The sequence below is a fragment of the Triplophysa dalaica genome, chromosome 18, assembly GCF_015846415.1.
Source record: "Triplophysa dalaica isolate WHDGS20190420 chromosome 18, ASM1584641v1, whole genome shotgun sequence".
Classification (NCBI taxonomy): Eukaryota; Metazoa; Chordata; class Actinopteri; order Cypriniformes; family Nemacheilidae; genus Triplophysa; species Triplophysa dalaica.
The window spans coordinates 12,208,053-12,215,241 of record NC_079559.1 but is presented as its reverse complement, the minus strand read 5'-3'; the positions used below and the strand labels follow the sequence as shown (position 1 = coordinate 12,215,241).

At 37.5% G+C, this 7,189-nt stretch overlaps 1 pseudogene; it reads right to left on the bottom strand.

The window, feature by feature from the left end:
- On the bottom strand, positions 1-5,224 carry LOC130406863 (glycosyltransferase family 92 protein F13G3.3-like; annotated as a pseudogene).
- Positions 5,225-7,189: the final 1,965 nt, after the last annotated feature.

Sequence of the window (7,189 nt, the reverse complement as noted above, 5' to 3'; positions counted from 1 at the left end):
AACTGCAGTTTTATGGAAAAAATACTCAGCCATGGTTAAAAATTATGAATTAGTACATGGTTTATCTTAAACCAGATTAAAAACGCCACACAGTCATATAAACAACATTACAAACTGGATTTTCAACAAAGGGGGACTTTAAGATGTCCTCTAGTCTATAAACTGTCAAACCAACACCCTATCATGAGAATCAGCATCCAAAACATGACAAAATATATCTTTTCATAATACAATTTAACAACAAAAAAACAAGAATGCTTTTACATTTCAATTCGATGATGTCAGCTGTAAGGTCTTAACAAACCAGAACCCTCCAATGCCTTGTCAACATTTGGCACCAATTCTTGCTCAAAGTCCCACACTTTTTTGTCCACAGCCAGCTGTTCTTTGGTCAGATGCCCCTGCAGTGGGACTCGAACGTGTACAATCCTACAGACATCAAATGGAACGTGGTATGTCTCTCCAAAGTTTTTCAAGGAGGAATGTACCGATGTTTGTTCCACCATCCTTGGGTTAACAATCATCTTTGTAGGATTGAAAACATTCTTTCAGGTTCTCTATAAATGTGCTCCATGATATTAATCCCAGAAATATTACGCCATTCTGGTCGCTTGAAGCGCCCACTGTCCTCAAACTGTGTTTTGGGGAATATGTGGTTCTCAATGAGGAACACACCCACATTGGGATGCTCAGCTTGAAGGTTCTTCATAAGCGATGGTAAATTGGCATATTTGTAAGGTACGATAATCTCATCGATATCATTCAGGAGAACATACTTGGATTGATACATGTGCCTGTAAATGCACTCATTGAGTGTTGTCAACTGTCCATAATAATGAATGTCACCCTTGTGTTCCTTAAAGTTCCAACGTAGGGACTGGTTGAAAAAAATTGTCGATTGGCCACAATCTCCACTAATCCCTCTCTTTCATAATGCTTTAAGAGGTTTTCCAGGTCTGGTCCACAACTAGTGTTATAGATGACCACTCGTTGAACCCCCAGAAGCTTGTACATTTCTATAGTTTGTGCATATTGCAGCACATTGTTGTAGTCACCAAAAAGGTTGGAGATGCAAACTGTGAAGTTAAACATGAAAGTCTCACTCACTACACGATTTTGTATTGGCAGATACTGGTGGTTTTCATTGTCCAGGGAAGTTTTAGTTGAGATGAGGACGCGTGTTGCATTTTGCAAGTGTTTACCTTTAGAAATCACATCTGAGACATGAAACGGGAAGCCAAAATGGTCACTATGTATCCTGACGTCAGTCTCAGCTGTTTTACAGTCATGTTCAAAAGTGCAGTAAACACAGTAAAGTGGCTGAAGATTGTGTCTGTCAATTATACTGATGACTCAAATGGTCCCATCCAATCTGTGGTCAATAAATGCAGACACCATGAAGTGATGCGAGTCTTTGATGGGTGTAATTTAATGTAAAGCCTCCGAGATTTTCTGTTTATTAAACAATGGCATACTTGTGTAATCAGGATGCCAGTTTCTGCATGCCCACATCAAAACAACTACCATATATAAAATGATAATGCATATTCCTAAAGATCTCTTCCATTTGTTGTGATCCATTTGCCTTTTTTTACCTGTGAAAAATAATTAAGAGATAAAAAAGTCAGTATTGCAAATTTTAGTAGAACTTCTTAAAAGACTCCATTGTTTGCTACATTTTCATGCAGATTCTTTGATTTTACAAATAATTATTTCACTATTATTCATTGTCAGATGTCTTTTCCAATGTGCTATATTTTATGTTTGTTTCTTCTCTATGGTGCTTCAGAGACACTGTGTTTCGTTTCTTCCCCCTGAAGGCATAGATATGACAGTAAAAGTACTGGAACTTGAACAAGACTAACATGGTCTAGGGTTTCCAGATTTGTAAAATAAAACCACCCTGGTTGCCTATTAAAATTAGGCAAACCATGGTAAGGCAGGGCAAGAGAGGTTCATTCATGAAGCAGATTTACAAACAAGAGTCGCTTAACATCAAAATGATTTACAAAGAGAAATAAGATAAAACAGGAGATTTAAACAAATGAGTCTGGAGTAGACCATTGCAGCATTACTCGCTTAAGAATTTTTGAATTCTGCAAATACTAATGGCTAGTGACCAGAACGCACAATGCATGGTCTACATGTCTATGAAGAGGACAATTCTGGAACAGCTTGAGGTTCCAGAGTAGCAGATTCCAGACAAATACATAAACTTGAAATGCACTTCAGCAAATACAACCGACATTCACAACAAGGCTGAGAAGGATTTAAGTGCAGGGCGCTGCATTACACTATTTATTTGTAACAGGTTGTTCAGCCATCACAACACAGAAAATATATTTCACACATTTCAACAGGACAAAGACTGAAGCAAAACAGCAAGAATTTGAATTAGAAGGGTCTTAGCACCTAGTTTTGGGACATGAGTAATGCATTGTGTGCCATTTTAAATCAGACTTCAGACCCATCTGTAAATTGTACAAATGTAAATGATGTAAATGAGAACATTCCCTACGTTATAACCAAAATCCATATTCAAATCTTGTATTCATAAACCAGCATGTCTATTGTACATTTCCCACAGAGAATATTTTGTTTTGACAGTTGAGCATAAAAGAATTACTACCTCTTTTGGTTTGAAACCGATACACACACTCTCTCCACACCCTAAACTATGCCCGCCTGACTGCGTGATTAATGAAATAAAAAGGCAACCTGATCATGACTGTATTAATTGGTCATTCTACCAGAAACGTACATTTACCGTGACAGGGCCTGACACCAAAGAACTCTCCCTTGATCAGTGTCAGCTTCACCACAGTCAAATGATGTAATCCAAAACCAAAGGTTTGCACACAATGTATGTTTAGTTTTCTGTTAACATGGCAGGACTGACCAAAAACATGAAAACAGTTGTAAAATAGTATTTATTTGTAGAATTTGTGTGTAATTTCATGACTTTTCTTTAAATTAAAATGAATGACAACGAGGTTTATTTTTAAATAACATTTTTTAGCATAGCAAAACTATAAAAGCTTTAGCTCCAATTATGCAGATATGCACTTTATAGGATCACGTCATGGTCTTTGCTTGAATAAGAGTGTTTTACTGCAAATTCTTTTTCAATACACATAACATAGGAGAATAGCATAGATTTGTTTGCCTTTTGTTATAGAAGGAATAATTAGGCTAGCGAAGGACCCCTTTAAGAATTAAACAACAATGTTGTTCTTTACCACCGTTTGTCCTGCTATAGGGACATGGGAAGCCGAAATGGCTTACACTTAGACCTTGAGTTTGGAAGGGGAATGACCCATTTTCCAACAGCTCCTGCAGGAAAGACAGTATCAATGATACGTCGCAAGATTCTGGGTCTGTGCCTCAGTCTGCATAACAGGCAGAACAGACAAACCACTTAAGGTTTTTAAGAGTATACTCAGGTTACCTGCCTGAGAGAGGAGGTCTCGTATCAGGGGAATAGGGCATGTGGCTACCACGAGCATCTGAGTTATCTCCGCGATCCAAGGCTGGTTCGCTCAGAGTGGGGCTACGAACAGCACTTTGATCATCTGCGATGTGAGAGCGATCGGGGGGTCTGAAACGCCTTGAGGGGGTGTGCAATCCCAAGCCCGAAAGAGGTTGCAAGTCTCTGAATGGCCAGTGCGTGTTCTGGCGTCAGCCTGGCTGTCATTCTAGTAGAGTCGAAGACTAAAAAGGGGAGAGAGCCGTGAAAGTGCGAAGAGCTAGGGACAGCCCGAACGGTAAGACATTGATAAGCACCCCCTTCGTAGGCGAATCTCAAGAATCGTCTGTGAAAAGGTCTGGATATGGAAGTACATGTCTATCAGATCCAGGGAGAAGAACCAGTCCCCTCGGCATATTTGCGAGAGGATCTGTTTCAGAGTGGTCAATCTGAAACAGCGTTTCATGAGGGCACGGTTTTGAAGTCTGAGATCGATGATGGGGCATGACTCTTATCAGGCATGTTACGTTTGGAGCAGACATGTTTAAAACATGTCACTTCCTTTTTCCTGCAGGTGGCGCTTTAACTGTATCTGAATATACCCTTGTAGTTGTATTCAGGCCAGGACTTGTATCAAATGTGTGAAGTCTGGGGCCTGTTGAACATTGTGTTCCTTTGTTACAACAACTTCCTGTTCAAAAGTCAGGATCTTCGCAATTTAGCATCGCAAAGGCCTTAAGACGAGAATGGCATGAATATGAAGTTGATCGGATTAAATCTCTAGGAGGAGTTTGGTAAGTATGACACCTGGAAATTGAATCAAATTACCAAATTGCACAGCTAATTAAAAATACCGGACTGCCTGCTGGGTTTAAAGCTCCAAGAGACTTTTCTTTCTTCAGGGTGTTCCATGAGTCTACCAATTTTGGTGCATGCACGTTTTGCTAAGCGGTCTGGACAGTTCTAGGCTGCGCTAGCAACATTTTCACCCCTTGCAGCATTTTCACCCCTTGTCCCGCACATCGCATTTTGAGAAAATATCCTGCATTTTCATCAGTCTGTTTTTAGTTGTCACAATAAGAGACATGTTCTTTAACCCGAAACGCACATGCTTGTTTGCGCCATTGTTTATTTAACTATTTAACATCACTGTGTCAATAGCAGCAGCCAGGTGCACACTAGTTTCCAACGAGCTCATTCAATTGCAACTATTTTTTGAAGCCTGACTTTTACCCAATGTATGAGAATGCGGCAGTTATTTCAGTCATCAAGAGGCTGCGACGTCTATCAGAAGACTTGCCGAATAAAAATTCACTAAAACATCGTAAACTGTGGCTTTGAAACCGTGTTTACCCTATAGGTTGTGTTCAGCGTATTAAAATATAATTTTTGTGCAATCCATTAAATGCATTATTTAACAATTATACATTTGGAAAGACAAACTCTTTTTCATAATTTTTTGTTCTTTATTCCTTTAGTTTTCTCTTTTTGAGAAGATCTTCAAAGTTTACAAAATGATAACTCCACGTCTGTTCTGTGCTCAAAATGTAATGTTATATAACCCTTAATAATGTTGTAGTTGGAATAGACTAAATATCAATTTTTTTATAAGCTAAAAGATTATAAAAAAATATTTTCATTCCGTTAATATATCAGAGTTTCGCACTACCTTTTAATGGTGTACCACATTGTCCCCCACAAGAGGATAACCTGTCCCACATTTGGTTTGCTGGGTTGTGGTCACCTTATGTGACTCATGTCGCTAATGTTAATCTTAAGAACAAAAAAAAGAAATAAATGTGTTTTGAAGCTTTAATGAGTATTCTTCTGTATTCCATTTAGAATTTAGCAGTAAAGACTGTTAGTGTCAATAGTTCCTGGAAGTGATCAAATTTAAGAAATAACTTCCGGGTACTATCTGAAGGCTCCATGAATCACGTGACACAGGCTCTCAATAGTTTCCAGAAGTTACTAGTAACCCCTGGAGCTGCGACTAAACATACCAACTGAGGTTTTAACCAATTTAATGAAGAAAACCATTTAATGAATAAAAAAATGAAAGAAATAAAGCATTTAAAGAGTAAGCATAACTTCTTGGAACTATCTGAAGGCTCCAGCGTTTTGGACTTCCATTGGCAGAACTCTCTCTCAATGGGTCTGGGTTCAATAGCTGCTCAGTAGAGTTGTTTTGATAAAATAATAATAGCTCACAATAAAAACATGTTTTTGCAAATTAACTCTACATACAATTTATTGAATTAAAGGTGAAGAGGTCCATCACTTTTGGCCACTAGAACTGTATGATGTTTTAATATTGGCATAACTAAATAATTATTACGTTTGCACTACAGGATATCAAATCTTCCGTATCGGATTTTGGTTCTTTTTAAGGGATTTTTTTTTGTTCTAACCTTATGTGGGATTTATGATTATATAAAATACAGAATTCGAAGTGAATTAAACGTTTAATAAGTTCAGCAAGTATCTTAATCCTCACCACCAACAACAATGAAAACGACTATATCCTCTTTCATTCCGAGGCTGAAACTGTGATATCATTTTTGTTTATTAACATGCTAATAAAGAAATATATAAGAATAACAACACAATACGGCCATAGTTAGAACAATGCTGAGCTTTTAATAGATTAACTTTTATTCCAAGGGTTTAAAACAGATAATTAATAGGACATAAAAAGAACACTACCTTCTTCAGAAGAACAGATGACAGCCTGTCAGTAAAGGCAGAGTTGATTATTTGGATAATACTAACGTTTGCCTGCTAGCAGTGCAATCATATGAGTCACCATCCAAAGCTACGCCTCCTCCAAAAAACATGAGTGGACAAAAAGAACAGAAGATGTTGGATCGGTTCCAGTGAAGTCATGTCACATTCACTGGTGAGAAAACATTAGAGTACAATACTACAATAACGGACATCTCCAGGTACCTGCTCTCAGTCCACCATTGTCCCCCTTCCTGCACATCGCACATGATGAAGTATGATGTTTGCATTAACAGGGGAATCATTGGGATGCAAAATACGCTGACTGAAAATGTACACAATACGTATCATTGCCCTCGAACAGAGTGCAGTAATTGGTCCAACGTTTTTTGACCCTACGCCTTTCATAGAAAAATAGTTTCGCTTTACTTATTGATTGCTATAAGGATTTTAAGAGACTTCCAACCATATCTAAAAATATTATTATTATATATTTTATATTATTATATTTTTTTGTTATACATTTTTACGTATCATCGTTGTCAAACTGTATCTCCATTTTTGTGATTATTTTTTCATAGATTATTATTATTGGTCACTGTTGGAAAATGCAGTCTGACTTGTTGCTTGTTTTTCTTTAGTTTAATGTTTTATGGGATTTATTGTGGGAACAGAATATGCAATTCAGAGGTCAACAGACATCTATGAGTAAAAATATCATCATCAAAAGGTTAAAAAAAGATTGATGAAGCTTCTTTGAGGGACTGTATACTAACCATTTTAACTTAAACACTCCAGTATTCTGCTTAGTGATAAGGTTCTCTAACCAATCATAGAAATATCTCTTAAGTATGAAACAGGAAATAAAAGTCTTGTATATAAAAGATCGTCTATATAAAAGATTACGTCTTGGTTACATCTGTAACCTCAGTTCCCTGATAGAGGGAAAGAGACGTTGTGTCGAGCCGACAGATGGTGTTCACCCTTGAGAACCTATAA